The sequence below is a fragment of the Chiloscyllium plagiosum genome, chromosome 29, assembly GCF_004010195.1.
Source record: "Chiloscyllium plagiosum isolate BGI_BamShark_2017 chromosome 29, ASM401019v2, whole genome shotgun sequence".
NCBI classification, from domain to species: domain Eukaryota; kingdom Metazoa; phylum Chordata; class Chondrichthyes; order Orectolobiformes; family Hemiscylliidae; genus Chiloscyllium; species Chiloscyllium plagiosum.
In genome coordinates this window covers 35,946,385-35,968,336 of record NC_057738.1, presented here as the reverse complement: position 1 = coordinate 35,968,336, position 21,952 = coordinate 35,946,385, and the positions used below count along the sequence as shown (strand labels likewise).

Here is a 21,952-nt window from a genome sequence, read left to right as displayed (position 1 = left end):
ACACGCAGAGAGCTATCTCCACATGTAATCCAATTATTTCTCAATTCTTTTGACCGTCACTAGTGTAAATGGAAGCTCATTCCATGGTGGGGATTAGCAGTGGCTGAAGAGTGGCAGGAACAGTGTGGTAGAGCCCTGGAAATCAGTGAGAAAAAGCTTTAATCCAATGTGGCTAATACTATCCTGAACGGAGTTTCATTTCCACAAAGGATCCACATTTGGGGTGGTACAGTGGCTCAGTGGTTAGTACTGCTGCTTCACAGCGCCAGGCCCCCTTGTTTGATTCCTATCTCAGGCGACTGTCTGTGTGGCGTTTGCACATTCTCCCCATGTCTGCGTGGGTTTCCTCCCACAAACCAAAATGTGCAGGTTAGGATGGATTGGCTATGCTAAATTGCCTGTAGTGTTAAGGGCATTAGTCAGAGGTAAATATAGGGGAATGGATCTGGGTGAGTTACTCTTCGGAAGGTCGGTGTGGTTTTGTTGGGCTGAAGGGCCTGTTGGGAATCGAATCTAATCTAATGGATCAGTAAACTCTCCCATGGTAAGTCCGGTCTTGCCCTTTACTTTTCTTTTTGTACAGGATTTTTCTGCCACAGCCAGCATTTGCTGCACATTCCGAAGTGCCTCTGAATTGCACGGCTTGGTCCACCATTTTAGAGTCATGAGTAGGCCAATTTAGCTAAAAATGGCTGATTTCCTTCCACAAAGGGCACTACAAAATGAGCTAAGTTTTTAACAACTATGAATAATTGTACTGTCTAGGTGGCTCAGTGGTTAGCACTGCTGCCTCACAGCGCCAGGGATCCGGGTTCGATTCCATTCTCAGGCCACTGTCCGTGTAGAGTTTGCACATTCTCCCCGTGTATGTGTGGGTCTCCTCCAGGTGCTCCAGTTTCCTCCCACTGTCCAAAGATGTGCAGGTTAGGGTGGGTTGGCCATGGAAAATTGTCCATAGTGTCCAGGGATGTGAAGGCTAGGTGAGTTAGCCAGGGTTACAGGGGGTGTGGGTCTGGGTGGGATGCTTTTCGGAGGTCAGTGTTGATTTGATGGGCTGAATGGCCTGCTTCCACAGCGTAGGGATTCTATGATACTGTCAGTCCTGGGAAGCTCAATTACTAGATTAGAGTAGTGCTGGAAAAGCACAGGAGGTCAGGCAGCATCCGGTGCTGGAAAAGCACAGGAGGTCAGGCAGCATCCGAGGAGCAGGAGAATCGACGTTTAGGGCAAAAGCCCATGAAACATCGATTTTTGGGCTTTTGCCCAAAACGTTGATTTTCCTGCTCCTCAGATGCTGCCTGACTTGCAGTGCTTTTCCAGCACCACTCTAATCTAGACTCTGATTTCCAGCATCTGCAGTCCTCACTTTTGCCAAGCTCAATTACTAGTCACCTGGTATTACCACCACGCCACCATCTCTACCTCTCCTGCATAGGTCCAAACTTGCAGCTCAAGTGCAGGAGAAACACATAACATATTCTGGTCAAGGTTGAAAGGAGAGAGGACTTAAATGTTTGAGCGGGAGCAACGAAAAAAAACCCAAAATGCATCAGGTGATAGCTAGGACAAACCACACATGGACTTCAAAGTGAAACATGCCAGTGTTTTCTCATGTCAGCTATAGCTTGATCATAGAATTCTCACCTGGATGGAGGCAGCTCCAACAACACTCAAGAAGCTTGACACCATCCAGGTCAAAGCAGCTGCTTGATTGGCACCATATCCACAAACATTCACTCCCTCTTCCACCGACACTCAGTCACAGTCATGTATACCATCCACAAGATGCACGACAAAAGCTCTTTAGACAGTACCTTAACCCACTTAAAGGATATGGACAATGAATACATGGGAACACCAACTAACTGCAAGTTCCCCTCCAAGCCACTCACCATCCTGACTTGGAAATGTATCGCCATTTCTTCACTGTTGCTGGGTCAAAAAAACCTGGAGCTTTCTCCCTAGTAGCTTCCCTCCCAACAGCACATGGACTGCAGTGGTTCTCATCTACTATACAGCAACCAGAGATGGCCAAGGAAGGCTGCTGCAGCCAACAATGCACACAGTCCATGACTGAACGTATAAAAAAAAGGTCTGGGTCCAAATGTTGAGTCTTCCATCCCACAATCCCTGGGGTTCAGGACAAGGCCAACATTGGAATGTTGTGCTGAGGGAGTGCTGTCTATTAAACCAAGACGCCATGTGCCCTCTTTGTTGAAAATAAAAGATGCCAGGACACAATTCGGAAGAGGAGGGAAGTTGTCCTCACCAAACTTATCAATCACCAACAAAAAAAATAGATTGAAGGATCATTACCACATGCCTATTTGTGGGAGCTTGCTGTGCGCAAGTAGGCTGTTCTGTTTCCAAGTGACCATGCTTCAAAAAGAACTCTGCTCTCTTCAAAGTGCCTTGACCCACCCTGTGATTACGAAAGATGGCACGGTGGCTCAGTGGTTAGCACTGTTGCCTCACAGTGCCAGGGACCTGGGTTTGAGTCCAGACTTGGGTGACTATCTGTGTAGAGTTTGCACATTCTCCCAGTGTCTGTATGGGTTTCCTCTGGGTGCTCTGGTTTCCTCTCACAGTCCAAAGATGTGCAGGTTAGGCAGATTGGCCATGCTTACCTATGGTGTTCAGGAGTGTATAGGTTAGATGCATTATTCAGGGGAAACGTAAAATAATAGGATAGGGGAATGGGTCTGGGTGGGTTACTCTTCAGAGGGTTGGTGTGGACTTGTTGGGTCAAATGGCCTGTTTCCACACAGTAAGAATTCAAAAAAAAATCCTATGTTAGAGGCTGGATTTCACATTTTGCATTATAAATAACACACCCACAGCCAAAAACAGAAAATGAGTTTTGATGCTCGTCAGCAAAATCAAGAGGGGCTGTAAAACCTAAGCCAGCCCAAGAGGAAATGGTAGTTCCCTCAACTTCACCACTGCTCCTTTTAACATTAGCCAATTTGACAATAAATCGGCGACGGCACTTTATTGGTGTTTTGGTTAGCAGGTTAGAGGCCTTTCCTGGAGCCATTCACCCCTTTCACATACTGGCTTCGCCCCGCCATCAGGAAGCAGGTATACCACACCCCACCCAGTCTGGAGCAATGGCCTCATTTGCAGTTAACAAATGCTGTGCCCTAAAATGAGAAATTGCCAACCCCCTGCCTGGGTTGCACATTTCTTAATCCCAACAGAAACTAGAATCCGTCAGCTGGAATAAAGCAGGAGTCAACTGGAGCAACTGAGCAACTTGAGGGACAAGTTCTCTTCATTAGAGACAAAAAAGCTGCAGATGCTAGAATCCAAAATAGACAAGCAGGAGGCTGGAAGAACACAGCAATGTTTCGCATATTAACTCTTCTCCTCCCCCTGATGCTGGACGTCTACATGTGTGTTTGCGTGTGTACGTGTATATATGTATGTGTGCATGTCTACATGTGTCAGTGTGTCTACACATGCGCATGTACATACATGTGTATGTCTGTGTGCGCGTGCATGTGTGTGAGAGAGATTGTGAGGATTGCAGATGCTGAAATTCAGAGTTGAAAAGTATGGTGCTGGAAAAGCACAGCAGGTCAGGCAGCATCCGAGGAGCAGAGCTGGGAAGGCAGTAGGGGTAATGGCAATAGTCAGATGGGAGGGTAGAATGGATAGTTGGGAAGGAAGATGGACAGGTAGGGCAGATCAAGAGGACGGTGCTAAGTTGGAGGGTTAGATCTGGGATGAGGTGGGGACAGGGGAGATGAGGAGACTGGTGAAGTCAACGTTGATGCTGTGTGGTTGAAGGGTATATATGTATGTGTATATATACACACATGTGTGTGTTTGCGTCTGTGTGCGCGTTTGCGTCTGTGTGTGCACGTGTGTCTACGCGCGTGTGTGCGTGTGTAAGCGCGTGTGATTGGCTGCTTGTACAGGAGTAAGTACGGGTAGGGCAGCAGATTATCAAGCTCACCACTGGCATCTGCAACTCACACAATTTGAACCTGTTTATGTATTTAATAAAATGTTGATACACTTTCTCATAAAACAGACTTCAGTTTCTCTCGAAAGACTGACAGAACAACTGCAGTCAGCAATAGCTGGAGGCATTTAAACAGTTACATTGAATACACAAATAACTCTGATGCTGATCTCTCATCATTTACTGTCATTAATAAAAATCTCCAGTGCTTGAGGGAAATCTGACCTTGTGAGAATTTACCCTGTTGATAAGGTGCATCATTTACCTCTATTTACATCTACTGTCATTCCTATTGTTACTGCTAACCATCACTTTATATGGCCTGCACTTCATTGGTGCTGTGTGAACCTTACTTTGAGTAAAGGAGTTTGTGATCATTCTTTCTGAACAGCATCACCAAAACTTCATTGAGAGTGATCCTCTGCTGCTTCACACTAGAACAAATGCACATAAGAAATATTAGCAGAGAAGTTCAGTTAGGACCTCAGTAAAGGTCATTTGATGTGGTCTTAACTCCATTTTCCTATCTGCTCCACTCTCACTCCATAACCCATGATTCTCTCATCATTAAAAATATCTGCCTCAGATGTACCAGTCTGCAACACTCAGTTGGGGTCACATCTTTCGACTGGAAGACTAGCAAGTTTCGGGCAGACCAAAGAGTGTCTTTCATAGAGTTGATGATCCTCCAGGCGCAGTTGATGCTTGTCTGAGTGTGTGGCACAGGGAACAGCCCATACAGCATGGAGTCCCGCATCAGGGAGCTGCTTGGGACAAACCTCGACACAAACCACTGCATTTCTCTCCAGACACCATTTTGCATAGCGACATCCCAGAAGGAGATGTGTGACAGTATTGTCCCCTCTGCAGCTGCTTCCAGGGCAGTGTGCAGTGGCACAGTGAGCTGGGTATGCATAAAGGCTCTGACAGGCAGATCCCTTCTCACCACCAGCCAAGCGACGTCCTGGTGGTCGTTGGAAGGTTTGCAGTAAAGACAGTATAAATCTGAATGGCTTCATGAACTGTGTATGTGCATAAAGATCTCCTCATACAATTAAAGTATACTTTTGTAATATCAAAGAAAATCTACCTCAAATGTATAACAAATAAAACGTTGTACCAGTTTGTTTGTTGGATAGAGTCAAACTCCAATGTTTGTTATTTTTCTTCATCGGTGACTGTTCTGAACCGAATTGCTTTAGTGACCATATATGTATGTGAAGATATTTTTTATGAATAAAATATATTTTTGAAATAAAAAAAATCTGCCTAACTCAGGCCTTTAAGTGTCCAGTGACCCAGCTTTCACTGTTCATTAAAGGAAGAGTTGCAAAGAACTATCAGCCTCAGAGAGGAAATTTCTCTCACTTCCATCTTAAGCAAATTAAGTTTCTGTTAATTTTGCTGCCAAATTACAAGGGAGGAGGTCACAGGCGATTTAGCATGAGGATATGTCAGTGTAATGCAGCCACAAGCTAAACTCCAAAGTGTACCAGCAATAATTGATGAAGGAAGGTGATGCGAGAAAGGACAATGGTTCTCTCTATTGTATGAGGGAATGGTTCTGAAAAACTTCACGTTGAAAATCATAGAATCCCTACAGTGTGGCCATTCAGCCCATCAAACCCATACCAACCTTCCAAAGAGTGTCCCACCCAGATCCACCCTCCTATCCTATCCCTGTACCATGTCATTTCCTGTGGCTAATCCACCTAGCCTACGCATGCCTGGACACTACAGGCAATTTAGCATGGCCAATCCACCTAACCTGCACATCTTTGGACTGTTGGAGGAAACCGGAGCACCCGGAGGAAACCCACGCAGACACGGGGAGAAAGTGCAAACGCCACACAGACAGTCACCCGAGGGTGGAATCGAACCTCAGTGCCTGACACTGTGAGACAGCAGTGCTAACCACTGAGACACCGTGATCACGTCAGACTCTAACAAATCTGGTGGCGTCACAGGGTCTTCGAGTGGGGAATCGTGCAGTCGAGCAGCTGGTCTCGATGGAGACCGATGTGTATTTGCTGGCTCCTGATCACTTGAAGCAATGATGCCTAACTAGTCAATGCACCTTGGACCTATGGAGGCCATGCAATAAGCTGCCTCTTGTTATTGTAAGAGGAACGCTTCATTTGAAGTCTCACTAATGGTTTATCCTCTACACTGACGTTTAGACCAGCCTTTAGACTCAGCAAGCAAGGATGGTGTGGTTTAGGGGCTGTGAGGTTCAATGGTAGTGTTCCCAACTTTCAGCCAGGAGGCCTGGGTTCAAACCCCACCTGCTCTGAGGGGCATAAGAACATTGCTCCGAACAGGTCAAATGAAGAAACACGAAATAAAACCCAGCAAAGTTTGGTTGCAGACCTTCACTTCAACCAGCCTGTGCCCAGCACAACAATCATCGATTTTCCTGCTCCTCGGATGCTGCCTGACCTGCTGTGCTTTTCCAGCGCCACACTAATCTTGACTCTGATCTCCAGCATCTGCAGTCCTCACTTTCACACAGTACAACCATGTCCAGTATTGGGAATGCTCCAGCCTCCTGATGTCCGACCAGCCGCATGATAACTGTGAGCAGAATCAAGGAGTTTCAAATCTTTCACAGTCTTCCTGTCAATGCCTCCAACTCTCAGGGCAGGTTTCCCATCTGCCAGTAATCTACTCAATTATAGGACGGGGATCCCACTGGAAAAGTTGCGAAATCTATACTGGGTCTGGCTAACCATACTTTTAATCGTGATCAGTAAATTGGAGGGAGGGTTAACATCCACTTGAAGTAACAGGTTATTTTTGTTGTTCAGGGTTAACCTTCACAGCATCCCCTCAGTTGGCTTCTGCATCCCCACAGCTGCCTCAACGGGGCCTCCTACTGGCAGACAGAGGGCTGCAGTGTTCAATTGTTCTGTGTTTGATTGTGAGAGGCTGTTCTGATGTGAGGCAGCACGGTGGCTCAGTGGTTAGCATGCCTGCCTCACAGCCTCAGTGACTCGGGTTTGACTCCAGCCTCACGCGTCTGTCTGTGTGGAGTTTGCACATTCTCCCCGCGTCTGTTTTCTCTGGGTGCTCTGGTTTCATCCCACAGCCCGAAGACATACAGGTTAGGGTGAATTGGCAATGGGGAATGCAGAGTTACAGGGGAATGGGCTGCTCTTTGGAGGGCTGGTGTGGGCTGAATGGCCAGATTTCACACTGTAGGGTTACTATTCAATATTAAATAAAATATAAACGACTTAGGGAGCTAAACGTATTATGTAGCCATTGTGACAAAAATGGAATGTCATCTCCACATAGCTCCCAGATATAAAATTTACAGTAAGAGCCAGCACACTATCAGACCCTCGATGCTTGTCCGTTGATTTTTTTTCTAACTTAACTCATGGGATGAGGGCATCTCTGACTAGGCTAGCATTTATTATCCATCCCTTATTGCCCAGAGGCAGCCTCACTGCAGTGGGTCTTGATTCACAAAATGCTTTGAAAGCCATAAAAGGCGCTATAAAAATGCAAGTCTTTCTCTCTACTTGCAATGTCATCTCCACGTTTCTCAACTTCAACTTTGCTTCCTGACTCCCTGTCCCACCTGTAGGGAGTCTCTCTGCTTGCCTGGGCGGGTGCAGCTCCAACAGCACTCACGAAGCTCATCACAATTCAGGATAAAGCAGCCCACTTAGTTATCGACAAAAACAGAAATGACTGGAAAAGCTCAGCAGGTCTGGCAGCTTCTGTGGAGAAAAATCAGAGTTAATGTGTCCAGTGACCCTCCCTCAGAACTCAAAGCCTGCTTAATCGGCACCCCGTCCACCACCTTCAATATTTACTCTGTCCACCACTGACACTCCCCGAGGGGCACTAACATGCGGCATTTACAAGATGCACTGCAGTAACTCATCAAGGCTCCTTCAGCAACGTCCAAATCCATGACTCCCACCATTCAAAAGAACAAGAATAACAGATGCATGGAGAAAGCCACCACATAACAAACAATGTTTGAGAGCTACCTAAACTTACCTCACTGAAGAAAGCAGCTAGAATTCCCTCTCTGCTGCCTTTCCAGGTCTGTCCACAGACGCTGGCTAACTCGGAGCTAATGCTTTCTGTTCTGCTTCAGGCAGGTACGGTGTTGGTTTAACCTCTGATCTGATTAAGCAGCACTCTGTCCAGACAGTATGCTACTGCTGACTGAATGAAGATCACAACAGCGAACTAAACATGCCGTGGAAACCAACACTGAGGAGATTGATTTAGGAATCTCGGTTGAAAAAGGGCAACCATCTCCAGCAATGGTAAGGCTGAACAAATCAGAACCCAGAGGGAATCCTGGCCTGATAGGAGACCAGCTTAATTGCTGCACTTGGTTACTGAGGTAATTGGTCACAGGTACACATTCATTGAGGCTGCAGGTGTTCATTATCAAAAAGGCACAGGTTTTTTATACAAAGGAGAAATTGTAAAATATTAGAAATGTAAGGATGGAAGATCTTAACATCAACAGGAAAACAACATTTCAACCTGTTTTCCAGCAATGTCCATAACAGATCCCACAGAAATATCACTGTTATCTCAACTTGTTAATTTCTTCCTGAACTCCTTCTGTCTGTTACTTCTTCTTGGATTGCCAACACTGTATTCTGATTTCTTTCCAGTTTGGATGGTCAAAGTGTTCTTTCGTTTCTGACAACGTGAAAACTTTTACATAAACTCTTACAGCTTGGGGACATTACCATCTAAAACCCTTCCATTTGGATGAAACCATTCCCCTGATTCTTCCATAATTAAAGCACAACACCACGGATGCTGGAAATCTGAAATAGAATGAGATAATGCTGGAGAAACTCAGCAAGTCTGGCAGCATCTTTGGTGGAAGAAAGGCTAACATTTCAGGTCCAATATGACTCTCTTCAGAAATATCAGGATCTGTAAAGTGTTAATTTTTATGTTGGAATCAGAGAAGGGGAAAAGGAGCAAGAGGAACAAATGGTGAGGGTACCAGAGCAAGAGGGAATGCTAATGGTGGTAAAGGTGAGATAGAGATGTAAAATAGGTGCTAATGGTAAGTGTAGAAAGGGAAATATGGGCTCAGTCTGCCAACAACAAAAAAAAACAAGATATATCTGCTGGATGGGGGTGAGAGAAAAATGAAAGGTAGAGGTCAGACTCTGAAGATGTGCAACTCAGTATTTGACCCCTACAGGCTGTGAAGTGGGAAACTGAGCTGCTGTACCTCCAGCTTGTGATGAGCTTCATTGGAACATTACCACAGGCCCAGGTCAGAATTATTACCAAGAGAACAAGGTGATTTATTGAAATGGCAAGCAACTGAGAGGTCAAGGTCATTCCTATAAAGAGTGGAGGTGTCCTGCAAAATGGTCACCTGATGTGCTCATGGACTCGCCATTGTAAATGAGACCCCGTTGTGAGCAGCAAATACACAAGACTGGATTAAAGGAAGTACAAGTGAATCACTGCTTCCCCTGGACCTTGGATTGTGAGGAGGTAAATGGGCAAGTGTCACACTTTCTGTGATTATAAAGAAAGGGAAAGTGTCGTGGGGAAGTGAGAAAGAGTCTGGAGAGATGGAGGTGAGGACCAAGGTGTCTCAGAGGCAGCAGTCCATGCAGGTTGCTGATCAGGACGGGGAAGATATGTTTAGTTTACAAAGAATCTCAGCTCCAGTGCAGTACTGAAGGAGTGCTGCATCGCCAGGACTGTCCTGTAGATGAACCGGGGCCTAGCTGCCCTCTCAGTTATGCGTAAAGCATCCAAGACATAATCTGAAGAACAACAAAAGGTAGCCTGAACAATATTTATCTCCTTCAGTCAATACCTAAAATCTGATGAGTGCAAAGGTGTGCGTGAAAGCTTATTGTCCACAAAGAAGGTAGCCTAGTGCCTACTGTTTTCTTATTTTAGAGGTAAATGTGAGGCGCTGTGTTCCAGATGCAATTCAATTGGTCAAACTACTCAAAGTTAAGCAAAACACAATTTATTCAAACACTACAGTTAAAATACAACAAAGGAAAGAGGAATTAAACCAAAAGAACTACGAATGCTGGAAAGCAGAAACAAAAACAGACATTGCTGGAAAAGCTCAGCAGATCTGGCAGCATTTGTGAAGAGAAATCAGAGTTAACATTTCAGGTCCAGTGACCCTTCCTTAGAAGGAAAGAAACTTGACTCTATTGGAAAACTTAACAGAATACTAAATACAGTAACAATTACTAATTGATTATTAAAAATTAATACTTATTAACATCCCATAAACACACCTCTTGGTAAATGGCAAATTCAGAAAATAGACTGTCTCACATGCAATACTAATGGTAAGAAAGAGATACATGCAGCAGCTGTCCAGAGACAGAGACAGAGTGTAGCAGCTGGGAGAGATTCACTGCCTTCCAACCTTGCTGAGACCCCAGCAACAGCTACTGAAAACTAAACTAAAAATCCTGGATCTGTGAGAGCTTGACAACACCTAGTCAGGCTGTTTCTATTGTTCCAACTTTAATAAAAACCCAAGGCCTCACAAATTGTTTATCTTCTCATAGACTGCTTGCCATTTGTCCCCCAATCTCTCTCGAAAAGAAACCCGGACAAAACATATTGCTTAAAGCTACAGCATCATCACTCTCTGACATCCTTTGGGTCAACCCGAAAGATACACAACAAATGTAAGCACAAACATCTTTCCTTAAATTTCTACATGTAGGAACAAGTGCCACATACAGCAGCAGGAATGTTCATCCAGGGAGATGGCCTGTGGTTTCGAACAGGAGCATTTTGAGCCCACATGTTTGTAGCAAGTTTTGAAAAGATTTGTAGCTCAGGTTGAGGTTCTGGATGTAGGTTTGCTCACTGAGCTGGAAGGTTCATTTCCAGACGTTTCATCTCCCTACTGGGTAACATCTTCCGTGGGCCTTTGGGTGAAGCACTGCTGCTGATGGCTGCTTTCTATTTATATGTTTGGGTTGGTGATGTCATTTCCTGTTTTTTCTCAGGGGTGATAGATGGGGTCTAACTCAATGTGTTTGTTGATAGAGTTCCGGTTGGAATGCTATGCTTCGAGGAATTCTGGTGCATGTCTCTGTTTGTCTAGGAAGGATGTGTTATTCCAGTCGAAGTGGTGTCCTTCCTTAGCTGTGTGTAAAGATACTAGTGAGACAGGGTCATGTCGTTCTGTGGCTAGTTGATGTTCATGTATCCTGGTTAGTTTTCTACCTGTTTGTCCAATGTAGTGTTCATTACAGTTCTTGCAAGGTATTTTGTAAATGACTTTAGGCAGTAATGCAGAGACTCGAACAAACAGCTCTGCCAAACATCCAACCCAAATTTTGGGTCCGCTACGTGGATGATACCTTTGCCATCACTAAATGAAACAAATTAGAAGATACCTTCAAGACTATCAATAATACCCTTACAGGCTTAAAATTCACTAAAGAGGAGGAAAACAACAACAAACTGCCATTCTAGATGTCACAGTAGAGCGAACAACCAATGGGGAACTTCAAACCAGCGTCTACAGGAAACCACATACAGACCAAATACTGGACTACAGAAGCAATCATCCCAACACCCACAATCGAAGCTGCATTAGAACATTATTTCAACGAGCCACCACACATTGCAGCACAGAGGAACTAAGCAGAACAGAGGAAAATCATCTATACCGTGTATTCAAAAAGAACAGGTAACCAATGAACACAGCCCGCCAGGTTCTCAGTAATAAACCCAAAAAAGTAGACAAAACACTTCCAGAAACCCTAGCCACTCCCCCCTACATCAAAGACATCTCAGAAATGATTGCCAGACTACTCAGACCCCTTGGCATCATGGTAGCCCACAAACCCACCAACAAACTAAAACAGCAGCTAATGAACTATACAGACAACAAGCAAAACTAATATAATTTACAAAATACCATGCAAGAACTGTAACAAACACTACATTGGACAAACAGGCAGAAAACATGCCACCAGGATACATGAACATCAACTAGCCACAAAACGACATAACCCTCTCTCACTAGTATCCTTACATACAGATAAGGAAGGACACCACTTCGACTGGGACAATACATCCATCCTAGGACAAGCCAAACAGAGACACGCACGAGAATTCCTAGAAGCATGGCATTCCAACTGGAACTCTATCAACAAACATATCGAATTAGACCCCATCTATCACCCCCTGAGAAAAAGAACAGGAAATGAAATCACCACAGGAAATGACATCACCAACCCAAAGAAACCCAAACATATAAATTGAAAGTAGGAAATATCAGCAATGCTTCGCTCGGAGGCCCACTGACAATGTTATCTAGTATGGTGATGAAACGTCTGGAAATGAACCTTCCAGCTCAGCGAGCAAACCTACATCCACTACATGCTTCTTGCTGGAAGTGATGCTCAAAGAATATTTCACATTTATTACAAGTGGTGGGAACAGTGAAAGTCAGAGTAGCCACTGAGAAATGATGCAGGCAACTCTGGTATGGTAGAGAGGGCAGTCAGCCACAAGTTCAACTCTGTCCACTTCAGCTCGAGGGTGCTTTACATTTCCACAATTCCAGAAAATATACAAAGCTCTTTGCAGCCTGTTTGCTTCACTTAAAACTAGTACACTTTAGGCAATAGATCCTGACCCTGAGAAACCACACTGTGGCCATTAGTGCATTGTACACAGCCTTCCAACAGTTGCTGCTCACTGCAGTGAACTCCCCAGGGTTAGAGGAGGCTTCCTTCATTAGCTTGTTAGTAATGGGTACTTATCGCCATCCAGCGTGCAGAATACCTCCCACAGAAAGCTGGATTCAGGGCAGCATGGTGGCTCAGAGGTTAGCACTGCCAGGGACCCGGGTTCAATTCCAGCCTTGGGTGACTGTCTGTGTGGAGTGTGCATGTTCTCCCCATGGGTTTCCTCTGGGTGTTCCCACAGTCTATAGACGTGCAGAGCACGGTGGGTTAACCATGCTCAGTTTCCCTGTAGTGTGCAGGCTAGGTGGGCTAGCCATCATAAATGTGCGGTTACAGGGATAGGATGGAATGGTCTTTGGAGGGTCTGTGCAGAATCAATGGGCTGAATGGCCTCTCTGTGCACTGCAGGGATTGTACGATTCCATACCTTCCCCAAGTGTGATAATCTCCTTACGGATGTGGTTCAAGATGTTGACCCATGCTGGTGATTTGCGGGTCTCCGTTGAGCTACAACCCTCTGACACACCCTTGGAAAGTTGCCATGCCTCAGTCAGTGTGATGAAGATTAATAATTTATCTTTAGGAAACTTGGATTCAAAAGCAGACAGGACCACATTTAGCTTTAATTTTGATTTGTAATTCTAAATCGCGTGTGTTTAAAAGAGAAGGACATGATTTTAGGTCCACTTTTATATTCGGCAAGTGATGCTAGGCTGTTTGAAGCTTTCGTTCAATGTATTTAAATGAGGTCTTTAAAACTCTGGAGGTGACTAGCTCAGTGCATTAGAAGCAAGGCCAAAAGAGAAAAATAATCTGCTGTTGCCTAGCAATTGTATTCCAATAGCACAGAAAGATAGAACCATCTAGAAGGTCAGGCAGTGTGTGCAGGTTTGAGAGGAGCGCAAACAGGTGATGTTAGTTTCCAAAACATCAGGGCTGGGGAAAAACTCACAAATGACTTTGAAAAAAGACTCCACAGGCGTAAAACTGCTGGAAACTCAGGACTGGGAAAAGTCCACGTGTTTGCTCTAAAAGGGTTTAGTTTGGAGAAAGCTCCAGAAACCCATTACATCCAATGACATCCAAAGAAGGGATTTTAAAGTCAAGCCAGGCTAATCTTTCACTGAGGTTTGAGTATCTTTCTAGGGTGCTTTCGAGGGCAAAAGCACTGAATCTTAATTTCTCATATTTGTCATAAGACCATTTCAAATAGTTCTTGCATTGTGTAAAGTAATGATGCTTGTGTTTTCCTTCTGTCATAAAACTTTTTTTTTGTTAAAAGTACACGGGCAGGCTCTATGATCAGTGACTGACTACCAGCGTAAACCAAGTGCCAAAATAAAAATTATGGTCGATCAAGCCAGTCTTCACTTAGATACCTGACTTGTTCAGTATTACCATCAGTCAAGACCATAGCAGTCAGCAGCACAATTGTCTCTCACTTGGTGCTGGCTTCAAATCCCACTGCAGGATGTGAGCATAAAAACCAAGGGTGATGGTACAGCACTGAGGGAGCACTGCTCAGTCAGATGTGCCCCTCCTTTTCGAATGAGACTTTGAATCAATGTCTGCCTGTTGGGTGAAATATCCCGTGGCATTGTTTGAAAGAAGAGCAAGGCAGGTTATCTTTTCATTAAAATAACAGAAACACTGAACATCTCATCGTTGTAGTCCTAATGTTTATGGGAGATCGCTGTGTGAAAATTGACTACTGCAGTTCCTCCATTACAACAGTGACTACACTTTACAAGTACTTAGTTACTTACAAAACACTTTGGGACCTAGATATATCCGTGCGCAGATCACTGAAGGTGGCAGGACAGGTGGAGAGAACAGTTAATAAAACATAAAGTGTTTATTAATAGGGGCATCGAATACAAGAGCAAGGAGGCGATATTGAACTTGCGTACGACACGTGTTTGAGCTCAGCTGAAGTACTACACACAGTACAGTGTAGGTGCTACATTACAGGAAACATGTGAATGTATTGGAGAGAGTGCAGATGTGATCTACAAGAACAGTTCCAAGAATGAACAAGAATCTTCACATTTATGAGGATGGATTGAAGAAGCTGGGGCTATTCTTCCTGGGGAGAAGACCGAGAGGAGATCTGATAGAGGTTTGCAAAACACTGAGTGGGCTGGACAAAGCGGACAGGGAGAAACCGTTGCCTGTCATACAAGGAACGAGAAAGAGAGGGCATAGATTTAAAGGGATGTGCAACTGAAGCAAGGGTAATGTGGGAAAGAATGTTTCCACACAGTGAGTGGTTCGAGCCTGGAATGCAATGCCTGGGATTGTAGGGGAAGCAGGTTCAACTGAGGCACTCAGGAGGGTATTGGATGGTTAGTTTGATGGAAATGGCATGCAGGGCAATGGAGAAAAGGAAGGAGCTGGGTAATAGAACTGACACAGACACAATTGACTGAACAATTCAGTGAAACGTCTGGTGGATGGGAAAGGCGCCATATAAAGGGCACATTTAAAATAACAGCGATGGCCCTCACACTGAAAAATCTGAAAACTTCCTGCAGCTTTGAAGCTCCCACACCAGGTTATTTTTATCACATCTGCTCTTTTCTCACCTTCAAAGCATGCAGCTTTGACAAAAGTACTCCCACACTGCACATTCCCTTCCCCTGTTCAATGATACCACAGGCCTCAGATCAACATTAAATGCTGAACGTCAATGCAAAGTGGAAACAAAGTAAACATTAAACCAATTTACACCCTGCATGCCAAATACAATGCACCGTGCAAAAGGAACTCTTTGAGAGCCGTGTCTTATTAACTCCAAATCCCAATTACATCAGAAATGAAGGAGATATAGTGCTGGCAAAACATGGAAGTCCCATCGAAGGTTTTGAATGAGGGAATCACCCAGAGTTTGGAAGAACAATTTGCTTTTTGTAAAAGAGGAAGGGGTTCTTTATCATCCATCAGAAGTGACACAAAATCTGTAGGAGAAAGTGAGGACTGCAGATGCTGGAGGTCAGAGCTGAAAATGTATTGCTGGAAAAGCGCAGCAGGTCAGGCAGCATCCAAGGAGCAGGAGAATCGACGTTTCGGGCATGAGCTCTTCTTCAGGAATCCCGAAGAAGGGCTCATGCCCAAAACGTCGATTCTCCTGCTCCTTGGATGCTGCCTGACCTGCTGCGCTTTTCCAGCAACACATTTTCAACACAAAATCTATAGCCTAGCATCTTATCCAAGTGACAATTACAGGTGGAACTTGAGCCCAGAACGTCCTAGCACAGATGCAAAACACAAACATAGCCAAGAAAGAGAATAATGATAATATCAACAGACTAGTAATCCAGAGGCTTGGGCTAATGTTATGGGGACATGAGTTCAAATCCCACCACTGGTGGAATTTAAATGCAGCTAATAAAATCTGTAATTATAAAGTACATGACCATGGTAATTGTAAAAACACATCTGGGGTTCACTAGTAGGGAAGAAAATATACCAAATTTGCATGATTTGAGACTCCAGACCCACAGCAATGTGGTTGAATTCTAAACTGCCTTCTGAAAACCACACAGGTCAAGAGAAACTCAGGTTAGGCAACACATTCCCCGTTACCCTCACATCCCAGGAAAAATAAATAAATAGACAAATGAAACCACATTAGATTTTCTTTGCCAAAGACAAATATCTGTCACTATATTTAGAAAAGACATTATAAATCAAAGCCATTTATCTCTCCATTGCAGTGTTCTGCTCTGAGGTAAGATTAACTGCCAAAATATCTGACTGAAAGTTCTGCATCACACTTCTCATTTTGAATCCGTATGGATTTGCCTCATTGTCTCAATGCTCCTTTAAAGTGCTGATTGATTTTAGTAAACCATGCAGAGAAAGTGTATCACTCTCCTTTCCAACCGTTGTGTTCTCCGTAAGAACAACCAGCTCTGAAATGTGTGAGCTGTAAACCTATAACTTCGCATGTTGATATTCTCTCTTTTCCCTGTCGGAGGAAATCCAGTTCTATGTTTACAAAAATCACAGTCAGGCATCTTAGATTGCTTTATCCTACGAAGACGGGGGAGTCTAATCACAACGTTTGCAGTATCTTACCTTAATTGTTTCCTACAGTCAAGGCGAGACTTCCAAGAGTTTTATAATCAAACCGCAGCAATCAAATGTCAGAGCCACAGAAAGCTTCTCAGGTTGCCCAGTTTACAATTATCCTTTCGCTCAGTACAAGGCTACTGCTTCTCCCGTCCTGACCCTGCCATCAATTCAAAAAGTCAACTCCAGTCCACAGCATCATTCACAGTCGAACATGTCTTTCCCACTGACAGATGTGCCTTGCCTTCCTCACATCCAGCACATGCTGCAAAGAAGCAACAAGCCGCAGTGCAGTGTGCAATAACGAATGGCAAAACCCCACAGGCATGTCACCTTTAATAAGGATCTGCAAACGATGAGCATGCATTGCTTTCATTGAGATTTTGCTGTTGCACTGGGGAGGCAGCTGGCATTAATGTATATTAAACATCAGATCAGACCCACCAGATTCATTATTTTTTTTCTTTTCTGGTTAAACAGTACTGAACTTTTAGTTCTATAATGCTGGACATTTCATTTCTCTTTCGTCTACGATCTTGCAACTGACGGAAGCTGTGCCTAGGTACGTTTTGTATCTAAGTTGGCGCTGTAATTGGCGACATATACTTAATGAGTATAATGAAAAGTTTATATGTGACATTGAAGGCTAATCTATTCTATTCATTTCCATTCCACGCTAAACGATTCTGTCCTGGGCTTGCTGTAATGTCCCACCAAACAGAAGCTCAAAGAACATCACCTCAGTGAGGAACATTACAGCTTTGAGGTCTCAACATTGAATTCCACAATTTCAGAAATGGACTGCATGACGCCTATTCCACATCTTTCTTACATCCTCCACACCAACCTTCCAATACAGCAGTGTCTTGTTTGTATCTTACCTACTTTGATCTTAGTAGACAGAACTCATTCTCTTCTTTTCAAACTTTAACTGACATCGATTTTACATCTTTTTCTCTATCATATTATTCCACCTCCATCTCTGTCAAAAGAATAATGTTCCAATCCCTTTCAGCTCTGCGGAAGTCATGTGGAACTCAAAACGTTACCTCTTTTTGCTTTCCACAGATACTGCCAGACCTGCTGAGTTTCTCCAGCAATTTCTGTGTTAGTTTCTTTTCCAATTATTCATTTAGGCCTTCTGTACTAGGTCATAATACCTGCTTCAATCACTGCCTGACAGCTTTAGGAAATTATGATATCTCGGGATGAACAGGCATGTAAGGAAAGAGAACTTTGGAAGTTTTCAATACTATTTAATTCTCTCTATTATAGTCACTCAATTGGCCACTCATAGGTTTTGAAAAATATAAGTATTTTTATAAAAATGATTGAGAATGGATTTGAAGACAAACACATTTGCAGACAATACCAATTGGCCTTTCTAGCAAGTGAAGGCATTGAGCTCAGAAACAGCTTCCTGTCCACTCTACCAAAAGATTACAGAGGCTGCTCCTCCAGGCGTTTATGTTTACGGAGTTTATTCCACGTAAACTAAAGAGAGTACAAGAAATGTGGCATTTCTAACATGGACAGAAACATTAAATCTGTCTATGCAAGGCTACTCTAAACAAATTGCAATCTTTGGCTTGATCAACGTAATACTTATCTAAGAGCATTGCAGTAAATGATGCCATAAATTTCCATTTTTCACAGCTTAAATGTTGTAAGAGGTCACCAGGCATTTCACAGAATTGTGAATAAACAATGATTCTGATTCATATACAGAAATATAGGGTCGATCTTGCAATAAGAATGGTGGTTGGTCTAACCCCATTACAATGGGCTGAAGTGGACAGCAGTATCTGCACACACACAGATAATTGTGTAGAGCTGGGAATGTTGTCAGAAATACTCTGTTCATGAGCACGGTATATAATGCAGTCCTCACTGATAATATCTGCAATGGAGTTAACTTGATTTGATCTGATTTATTATTGTCACATGTACCGAGATATATGAAACATATTGCTTTATGTGCTAACCATAACTTACATAAGTGCATCAGAGTATTGGGGAGAATGTAGTGTTACAGCTACAGAGACATTGCAGACAAAGATCAACTCTAATATATGACAGGTCTGCTCAGAGGTCTGATAACAGTGGGGAAGGAGCTGTTTTCAAATTGGTCGGTACGTGTTCGCGAGCTTTTCCATCTTCTGCCTGATGGAAGAGGGTATAACCGGAGTGAAAGGGGCCTTTGGTGATGGTGGCTGCTATCCTGAGGCAGCTGGAGCTGTCGGTCTGGTCAAAGGAAGGAAGGTTAATTTTAGTGATGGACTGGGCTGCGTTCATAACTCTCCGTAATTTGTTGCAGTCTTGGGCACAGTAGTTGCCATTGCAAGCTGTGATACATCTGGATAGGATGTTTTCTATGATACATCTATAAAAATGGGTAAGAGTCATTGTGGACATGCTGAATTTCCTTACCCTTCAAGGAAGTAAAGGCATTGGTGTGCTTTCTTATTTCATAGAAACTTACAGGGTGGAAGCATGCCATTCAGCCCATCAAGTCCACACTGATCCGGTGAAGAGTGTCCCACCCAGACCTAGCCCCCTACCCTATCACTGTGACGCCGCATCTACCATGGTGAACCCACCTAACCTATACATCCCTGGACACTATTGAAAATTTTTTATACGATGGCTAATCCATCTAACATGCACATGGGAGGAAATTGGAACACCCAGAGAAAACCCAATGCTGACATAGGGAGAATGTCTGTGGGGAGTTTGCACAGTCTCTCGAGGCTGAAACTGAACCCAAGTCTCTGGCAATGTTAGGTCAGCAGTGCTAACCACTGAGCCACAGTGCTGCCCCTTGACTGCACGGTCAATGTCGACGGCCCAGGACAGATTGTTGGTGATTTTTACTCCCAGGAGCTTGAAGCTCTTGACCACCCCCACCTCAGTATCCTTCACACAGACAGGGGCGTGTCCTCCAGTATGCTTTTTGAAGTTGATGATCAGCTCCTTTGTTTGGCTGACATTGAGAGAGATTGTCGTCTTTACATCTTGCTACTAAGCTCTCTGTCTCCTTCCTGAAATCTGTCTTGTTGTTGTTTGAGACCCACTATGCTGGTGTCATCAGCAAATTTGTAAGTGAAGTTAGAGCTGAATTTGGCCACACGGTTGTGTGAATTGGAGTGGGTCAAGGCAATCTGGGAGGCTGGAGTTAGCGTGTTCTGGATTAGTGGTGCTGGAAGAGCACAGCAGTACAGGCAGCATCCGAGGAGCAGTAAAATTGACGTTTCGGGCAAAAGCCCTTCATCAGGAATAAAGGCAAAAAGCCTGAAGCGTGGAGAGATAAGCTCAAGGAGGGTGGGGTGGGGAGAAAGTAGCATAGAGTACAATAGGTGAGTGGGGGAGGGGATTAAGGTGATAGGTCAGGGAGGAGGGTGGAGTGGATAGGTGGAAAAGAAGATAGGCAGGTAGGACAAGTCCGGACAAGTCATGGGGACAGTGCTGAGCTGGAAGTTTGGAACTAGGGTGAGGTGGGGGAAGGGGAAATGAGGAAACTGTTGAAGTCCACATTGATGCCCTGGGGTTGAAGTGTTCCGAGGCGGAAGATGAGGCGTTCTTCCTCCAGGCGTCTGGTGGTGAGAGAGCGGCGGTGAAGGAGGCCCAGGATCTCCATGTCCTCGGCAGAGTGGGAGGGGGAGTTGAAATGTTGGGCCACGGGGCGGTGTGGTTGATTGGTGCAGGTGTCCCGGAGATATTCCCTAAAGCGCTCGGCTAGGAGGCGTCCAGTCTCCCCAATGTAGAGAGACTGCTGTGAGTTGACCCACAACGCCCTTAGGGAGAGAAACCCAGTGACAATGAAAGAATGGTGATACAATTCAGAGTCAGGATAGCGAGTGGCTTGGAGGGGAACTTGCAAGGGGTGGCGTTCCCATTTATCTGCTGCCTTTGTCCCTCTCGTTGGAAGTGGTCACGGGTTTGGAAGGCACTCTGAGGATTTTTGGTGAATTTCTGCAGTTGAGAAATGGTCTATTCCCAACATTTCTCGTGATAATACGTTCCCCAAGGCATACAATTTTCAACCAGGAGATTACCTTGCTGTGCTACATCGAACTGCATTTCTGGCTCCATTCTATCTCTATCTGATTTGTGAGTCAACAGTTTATTTTGTCACTTGGATGGAATATTTTACTGGAAGGAAAGATGCTAACCATTCTGCAATATTGAATGCAAACTGATCATTATTCTCATCCTGCATGCAGAACAGTACAAACTCTCATTGCTAACATTAATTCATTAATAGCTCATTCCACAAAACTTTGACAGATGATAGCTGCAGCGATTTGCATGAAGATTGCAATTAAATTACATCACATAATCTTGCAATCTGATCCTTTGTTGAGGCATAAATGCAAGCCGTGACAAAGTTCACTCCTAACTTCCTATTGACAAGCTAACGAGAGCTGAGTATTGCCCTCCATTCTCGGCTTTTGTGCATTGTTGGTCCATGAACCAATGTAAATAAAATGGGGTACAAATTTGTCCTGTGCATTTGCACAAAGTGAGCAAGAACAAGTTGATTACTCCTCACTTTGCACTGAAGGGGAGGTGACGGTGTTGGATTGGGATGAACAAGGTCAGAGGTCACACGACACCAGGGTATAGTCCAACAAGTTTGTTTAAAATCACAAGCTTTCGTAGCGCTGCCCTTTGGTCAGGTGAAGTCTTTGCACCATTGCACAAGACCACTTTGGGGAAAATTCACGGAAGGTGCAACCTTTCACTGGTATGGTCAACCAGCCATTTACTGCCGCAGAGACAGGTCGAAGTAGAACTCTCAATGCTACTCTTAAACAGCAATTGATGTAAAGATTAGAGTAGGTTAGATTTAGATTAGATTACATTACATTACAGCGTGGAAACAGGCCCTTCGGCTCAACAAGTCACACCGACCCGCCGAAGCGCAACCCACCCATGCCCCCACATTTACCTCTTACCTAACACTATGGGCAATTTAGTATGGCCAATTCACCTGACCTGCACATCTTTGGACTGTGGGAGGAAACCGGAGCACCCGGAGGAAACCCACGCAGACACAGGGAGAACGTGCAAACTCCACACAGACAGTGGCCTGAGGCGGGAATTGAACCCGGGTCTCAGGCGCTGTGAGGCAGTGCTAACCACTGTGCAACCCGATTACGCATTTGTACCTGCGAGGAAGTGTCAGCCCCGAGAGGCGTTGGTTTGTGCT

The 21,952-nt window shown here is 44.4% G+C and overlaps 1 protein-coding gene across 4 annotated transcripts in view; it reads right to left on the bottom strand.

Annotated features, from left to right (window-relative positions):
* LOC122564519 (rab effector MyRIP-like) overlaps positions 1 to 21,952 on the bottom strand; it is a 380,608-nt gene that overhangs the window by 166,490 nt on the left and 192,166 nt on the right. The window lies entirely within an intron of this gene.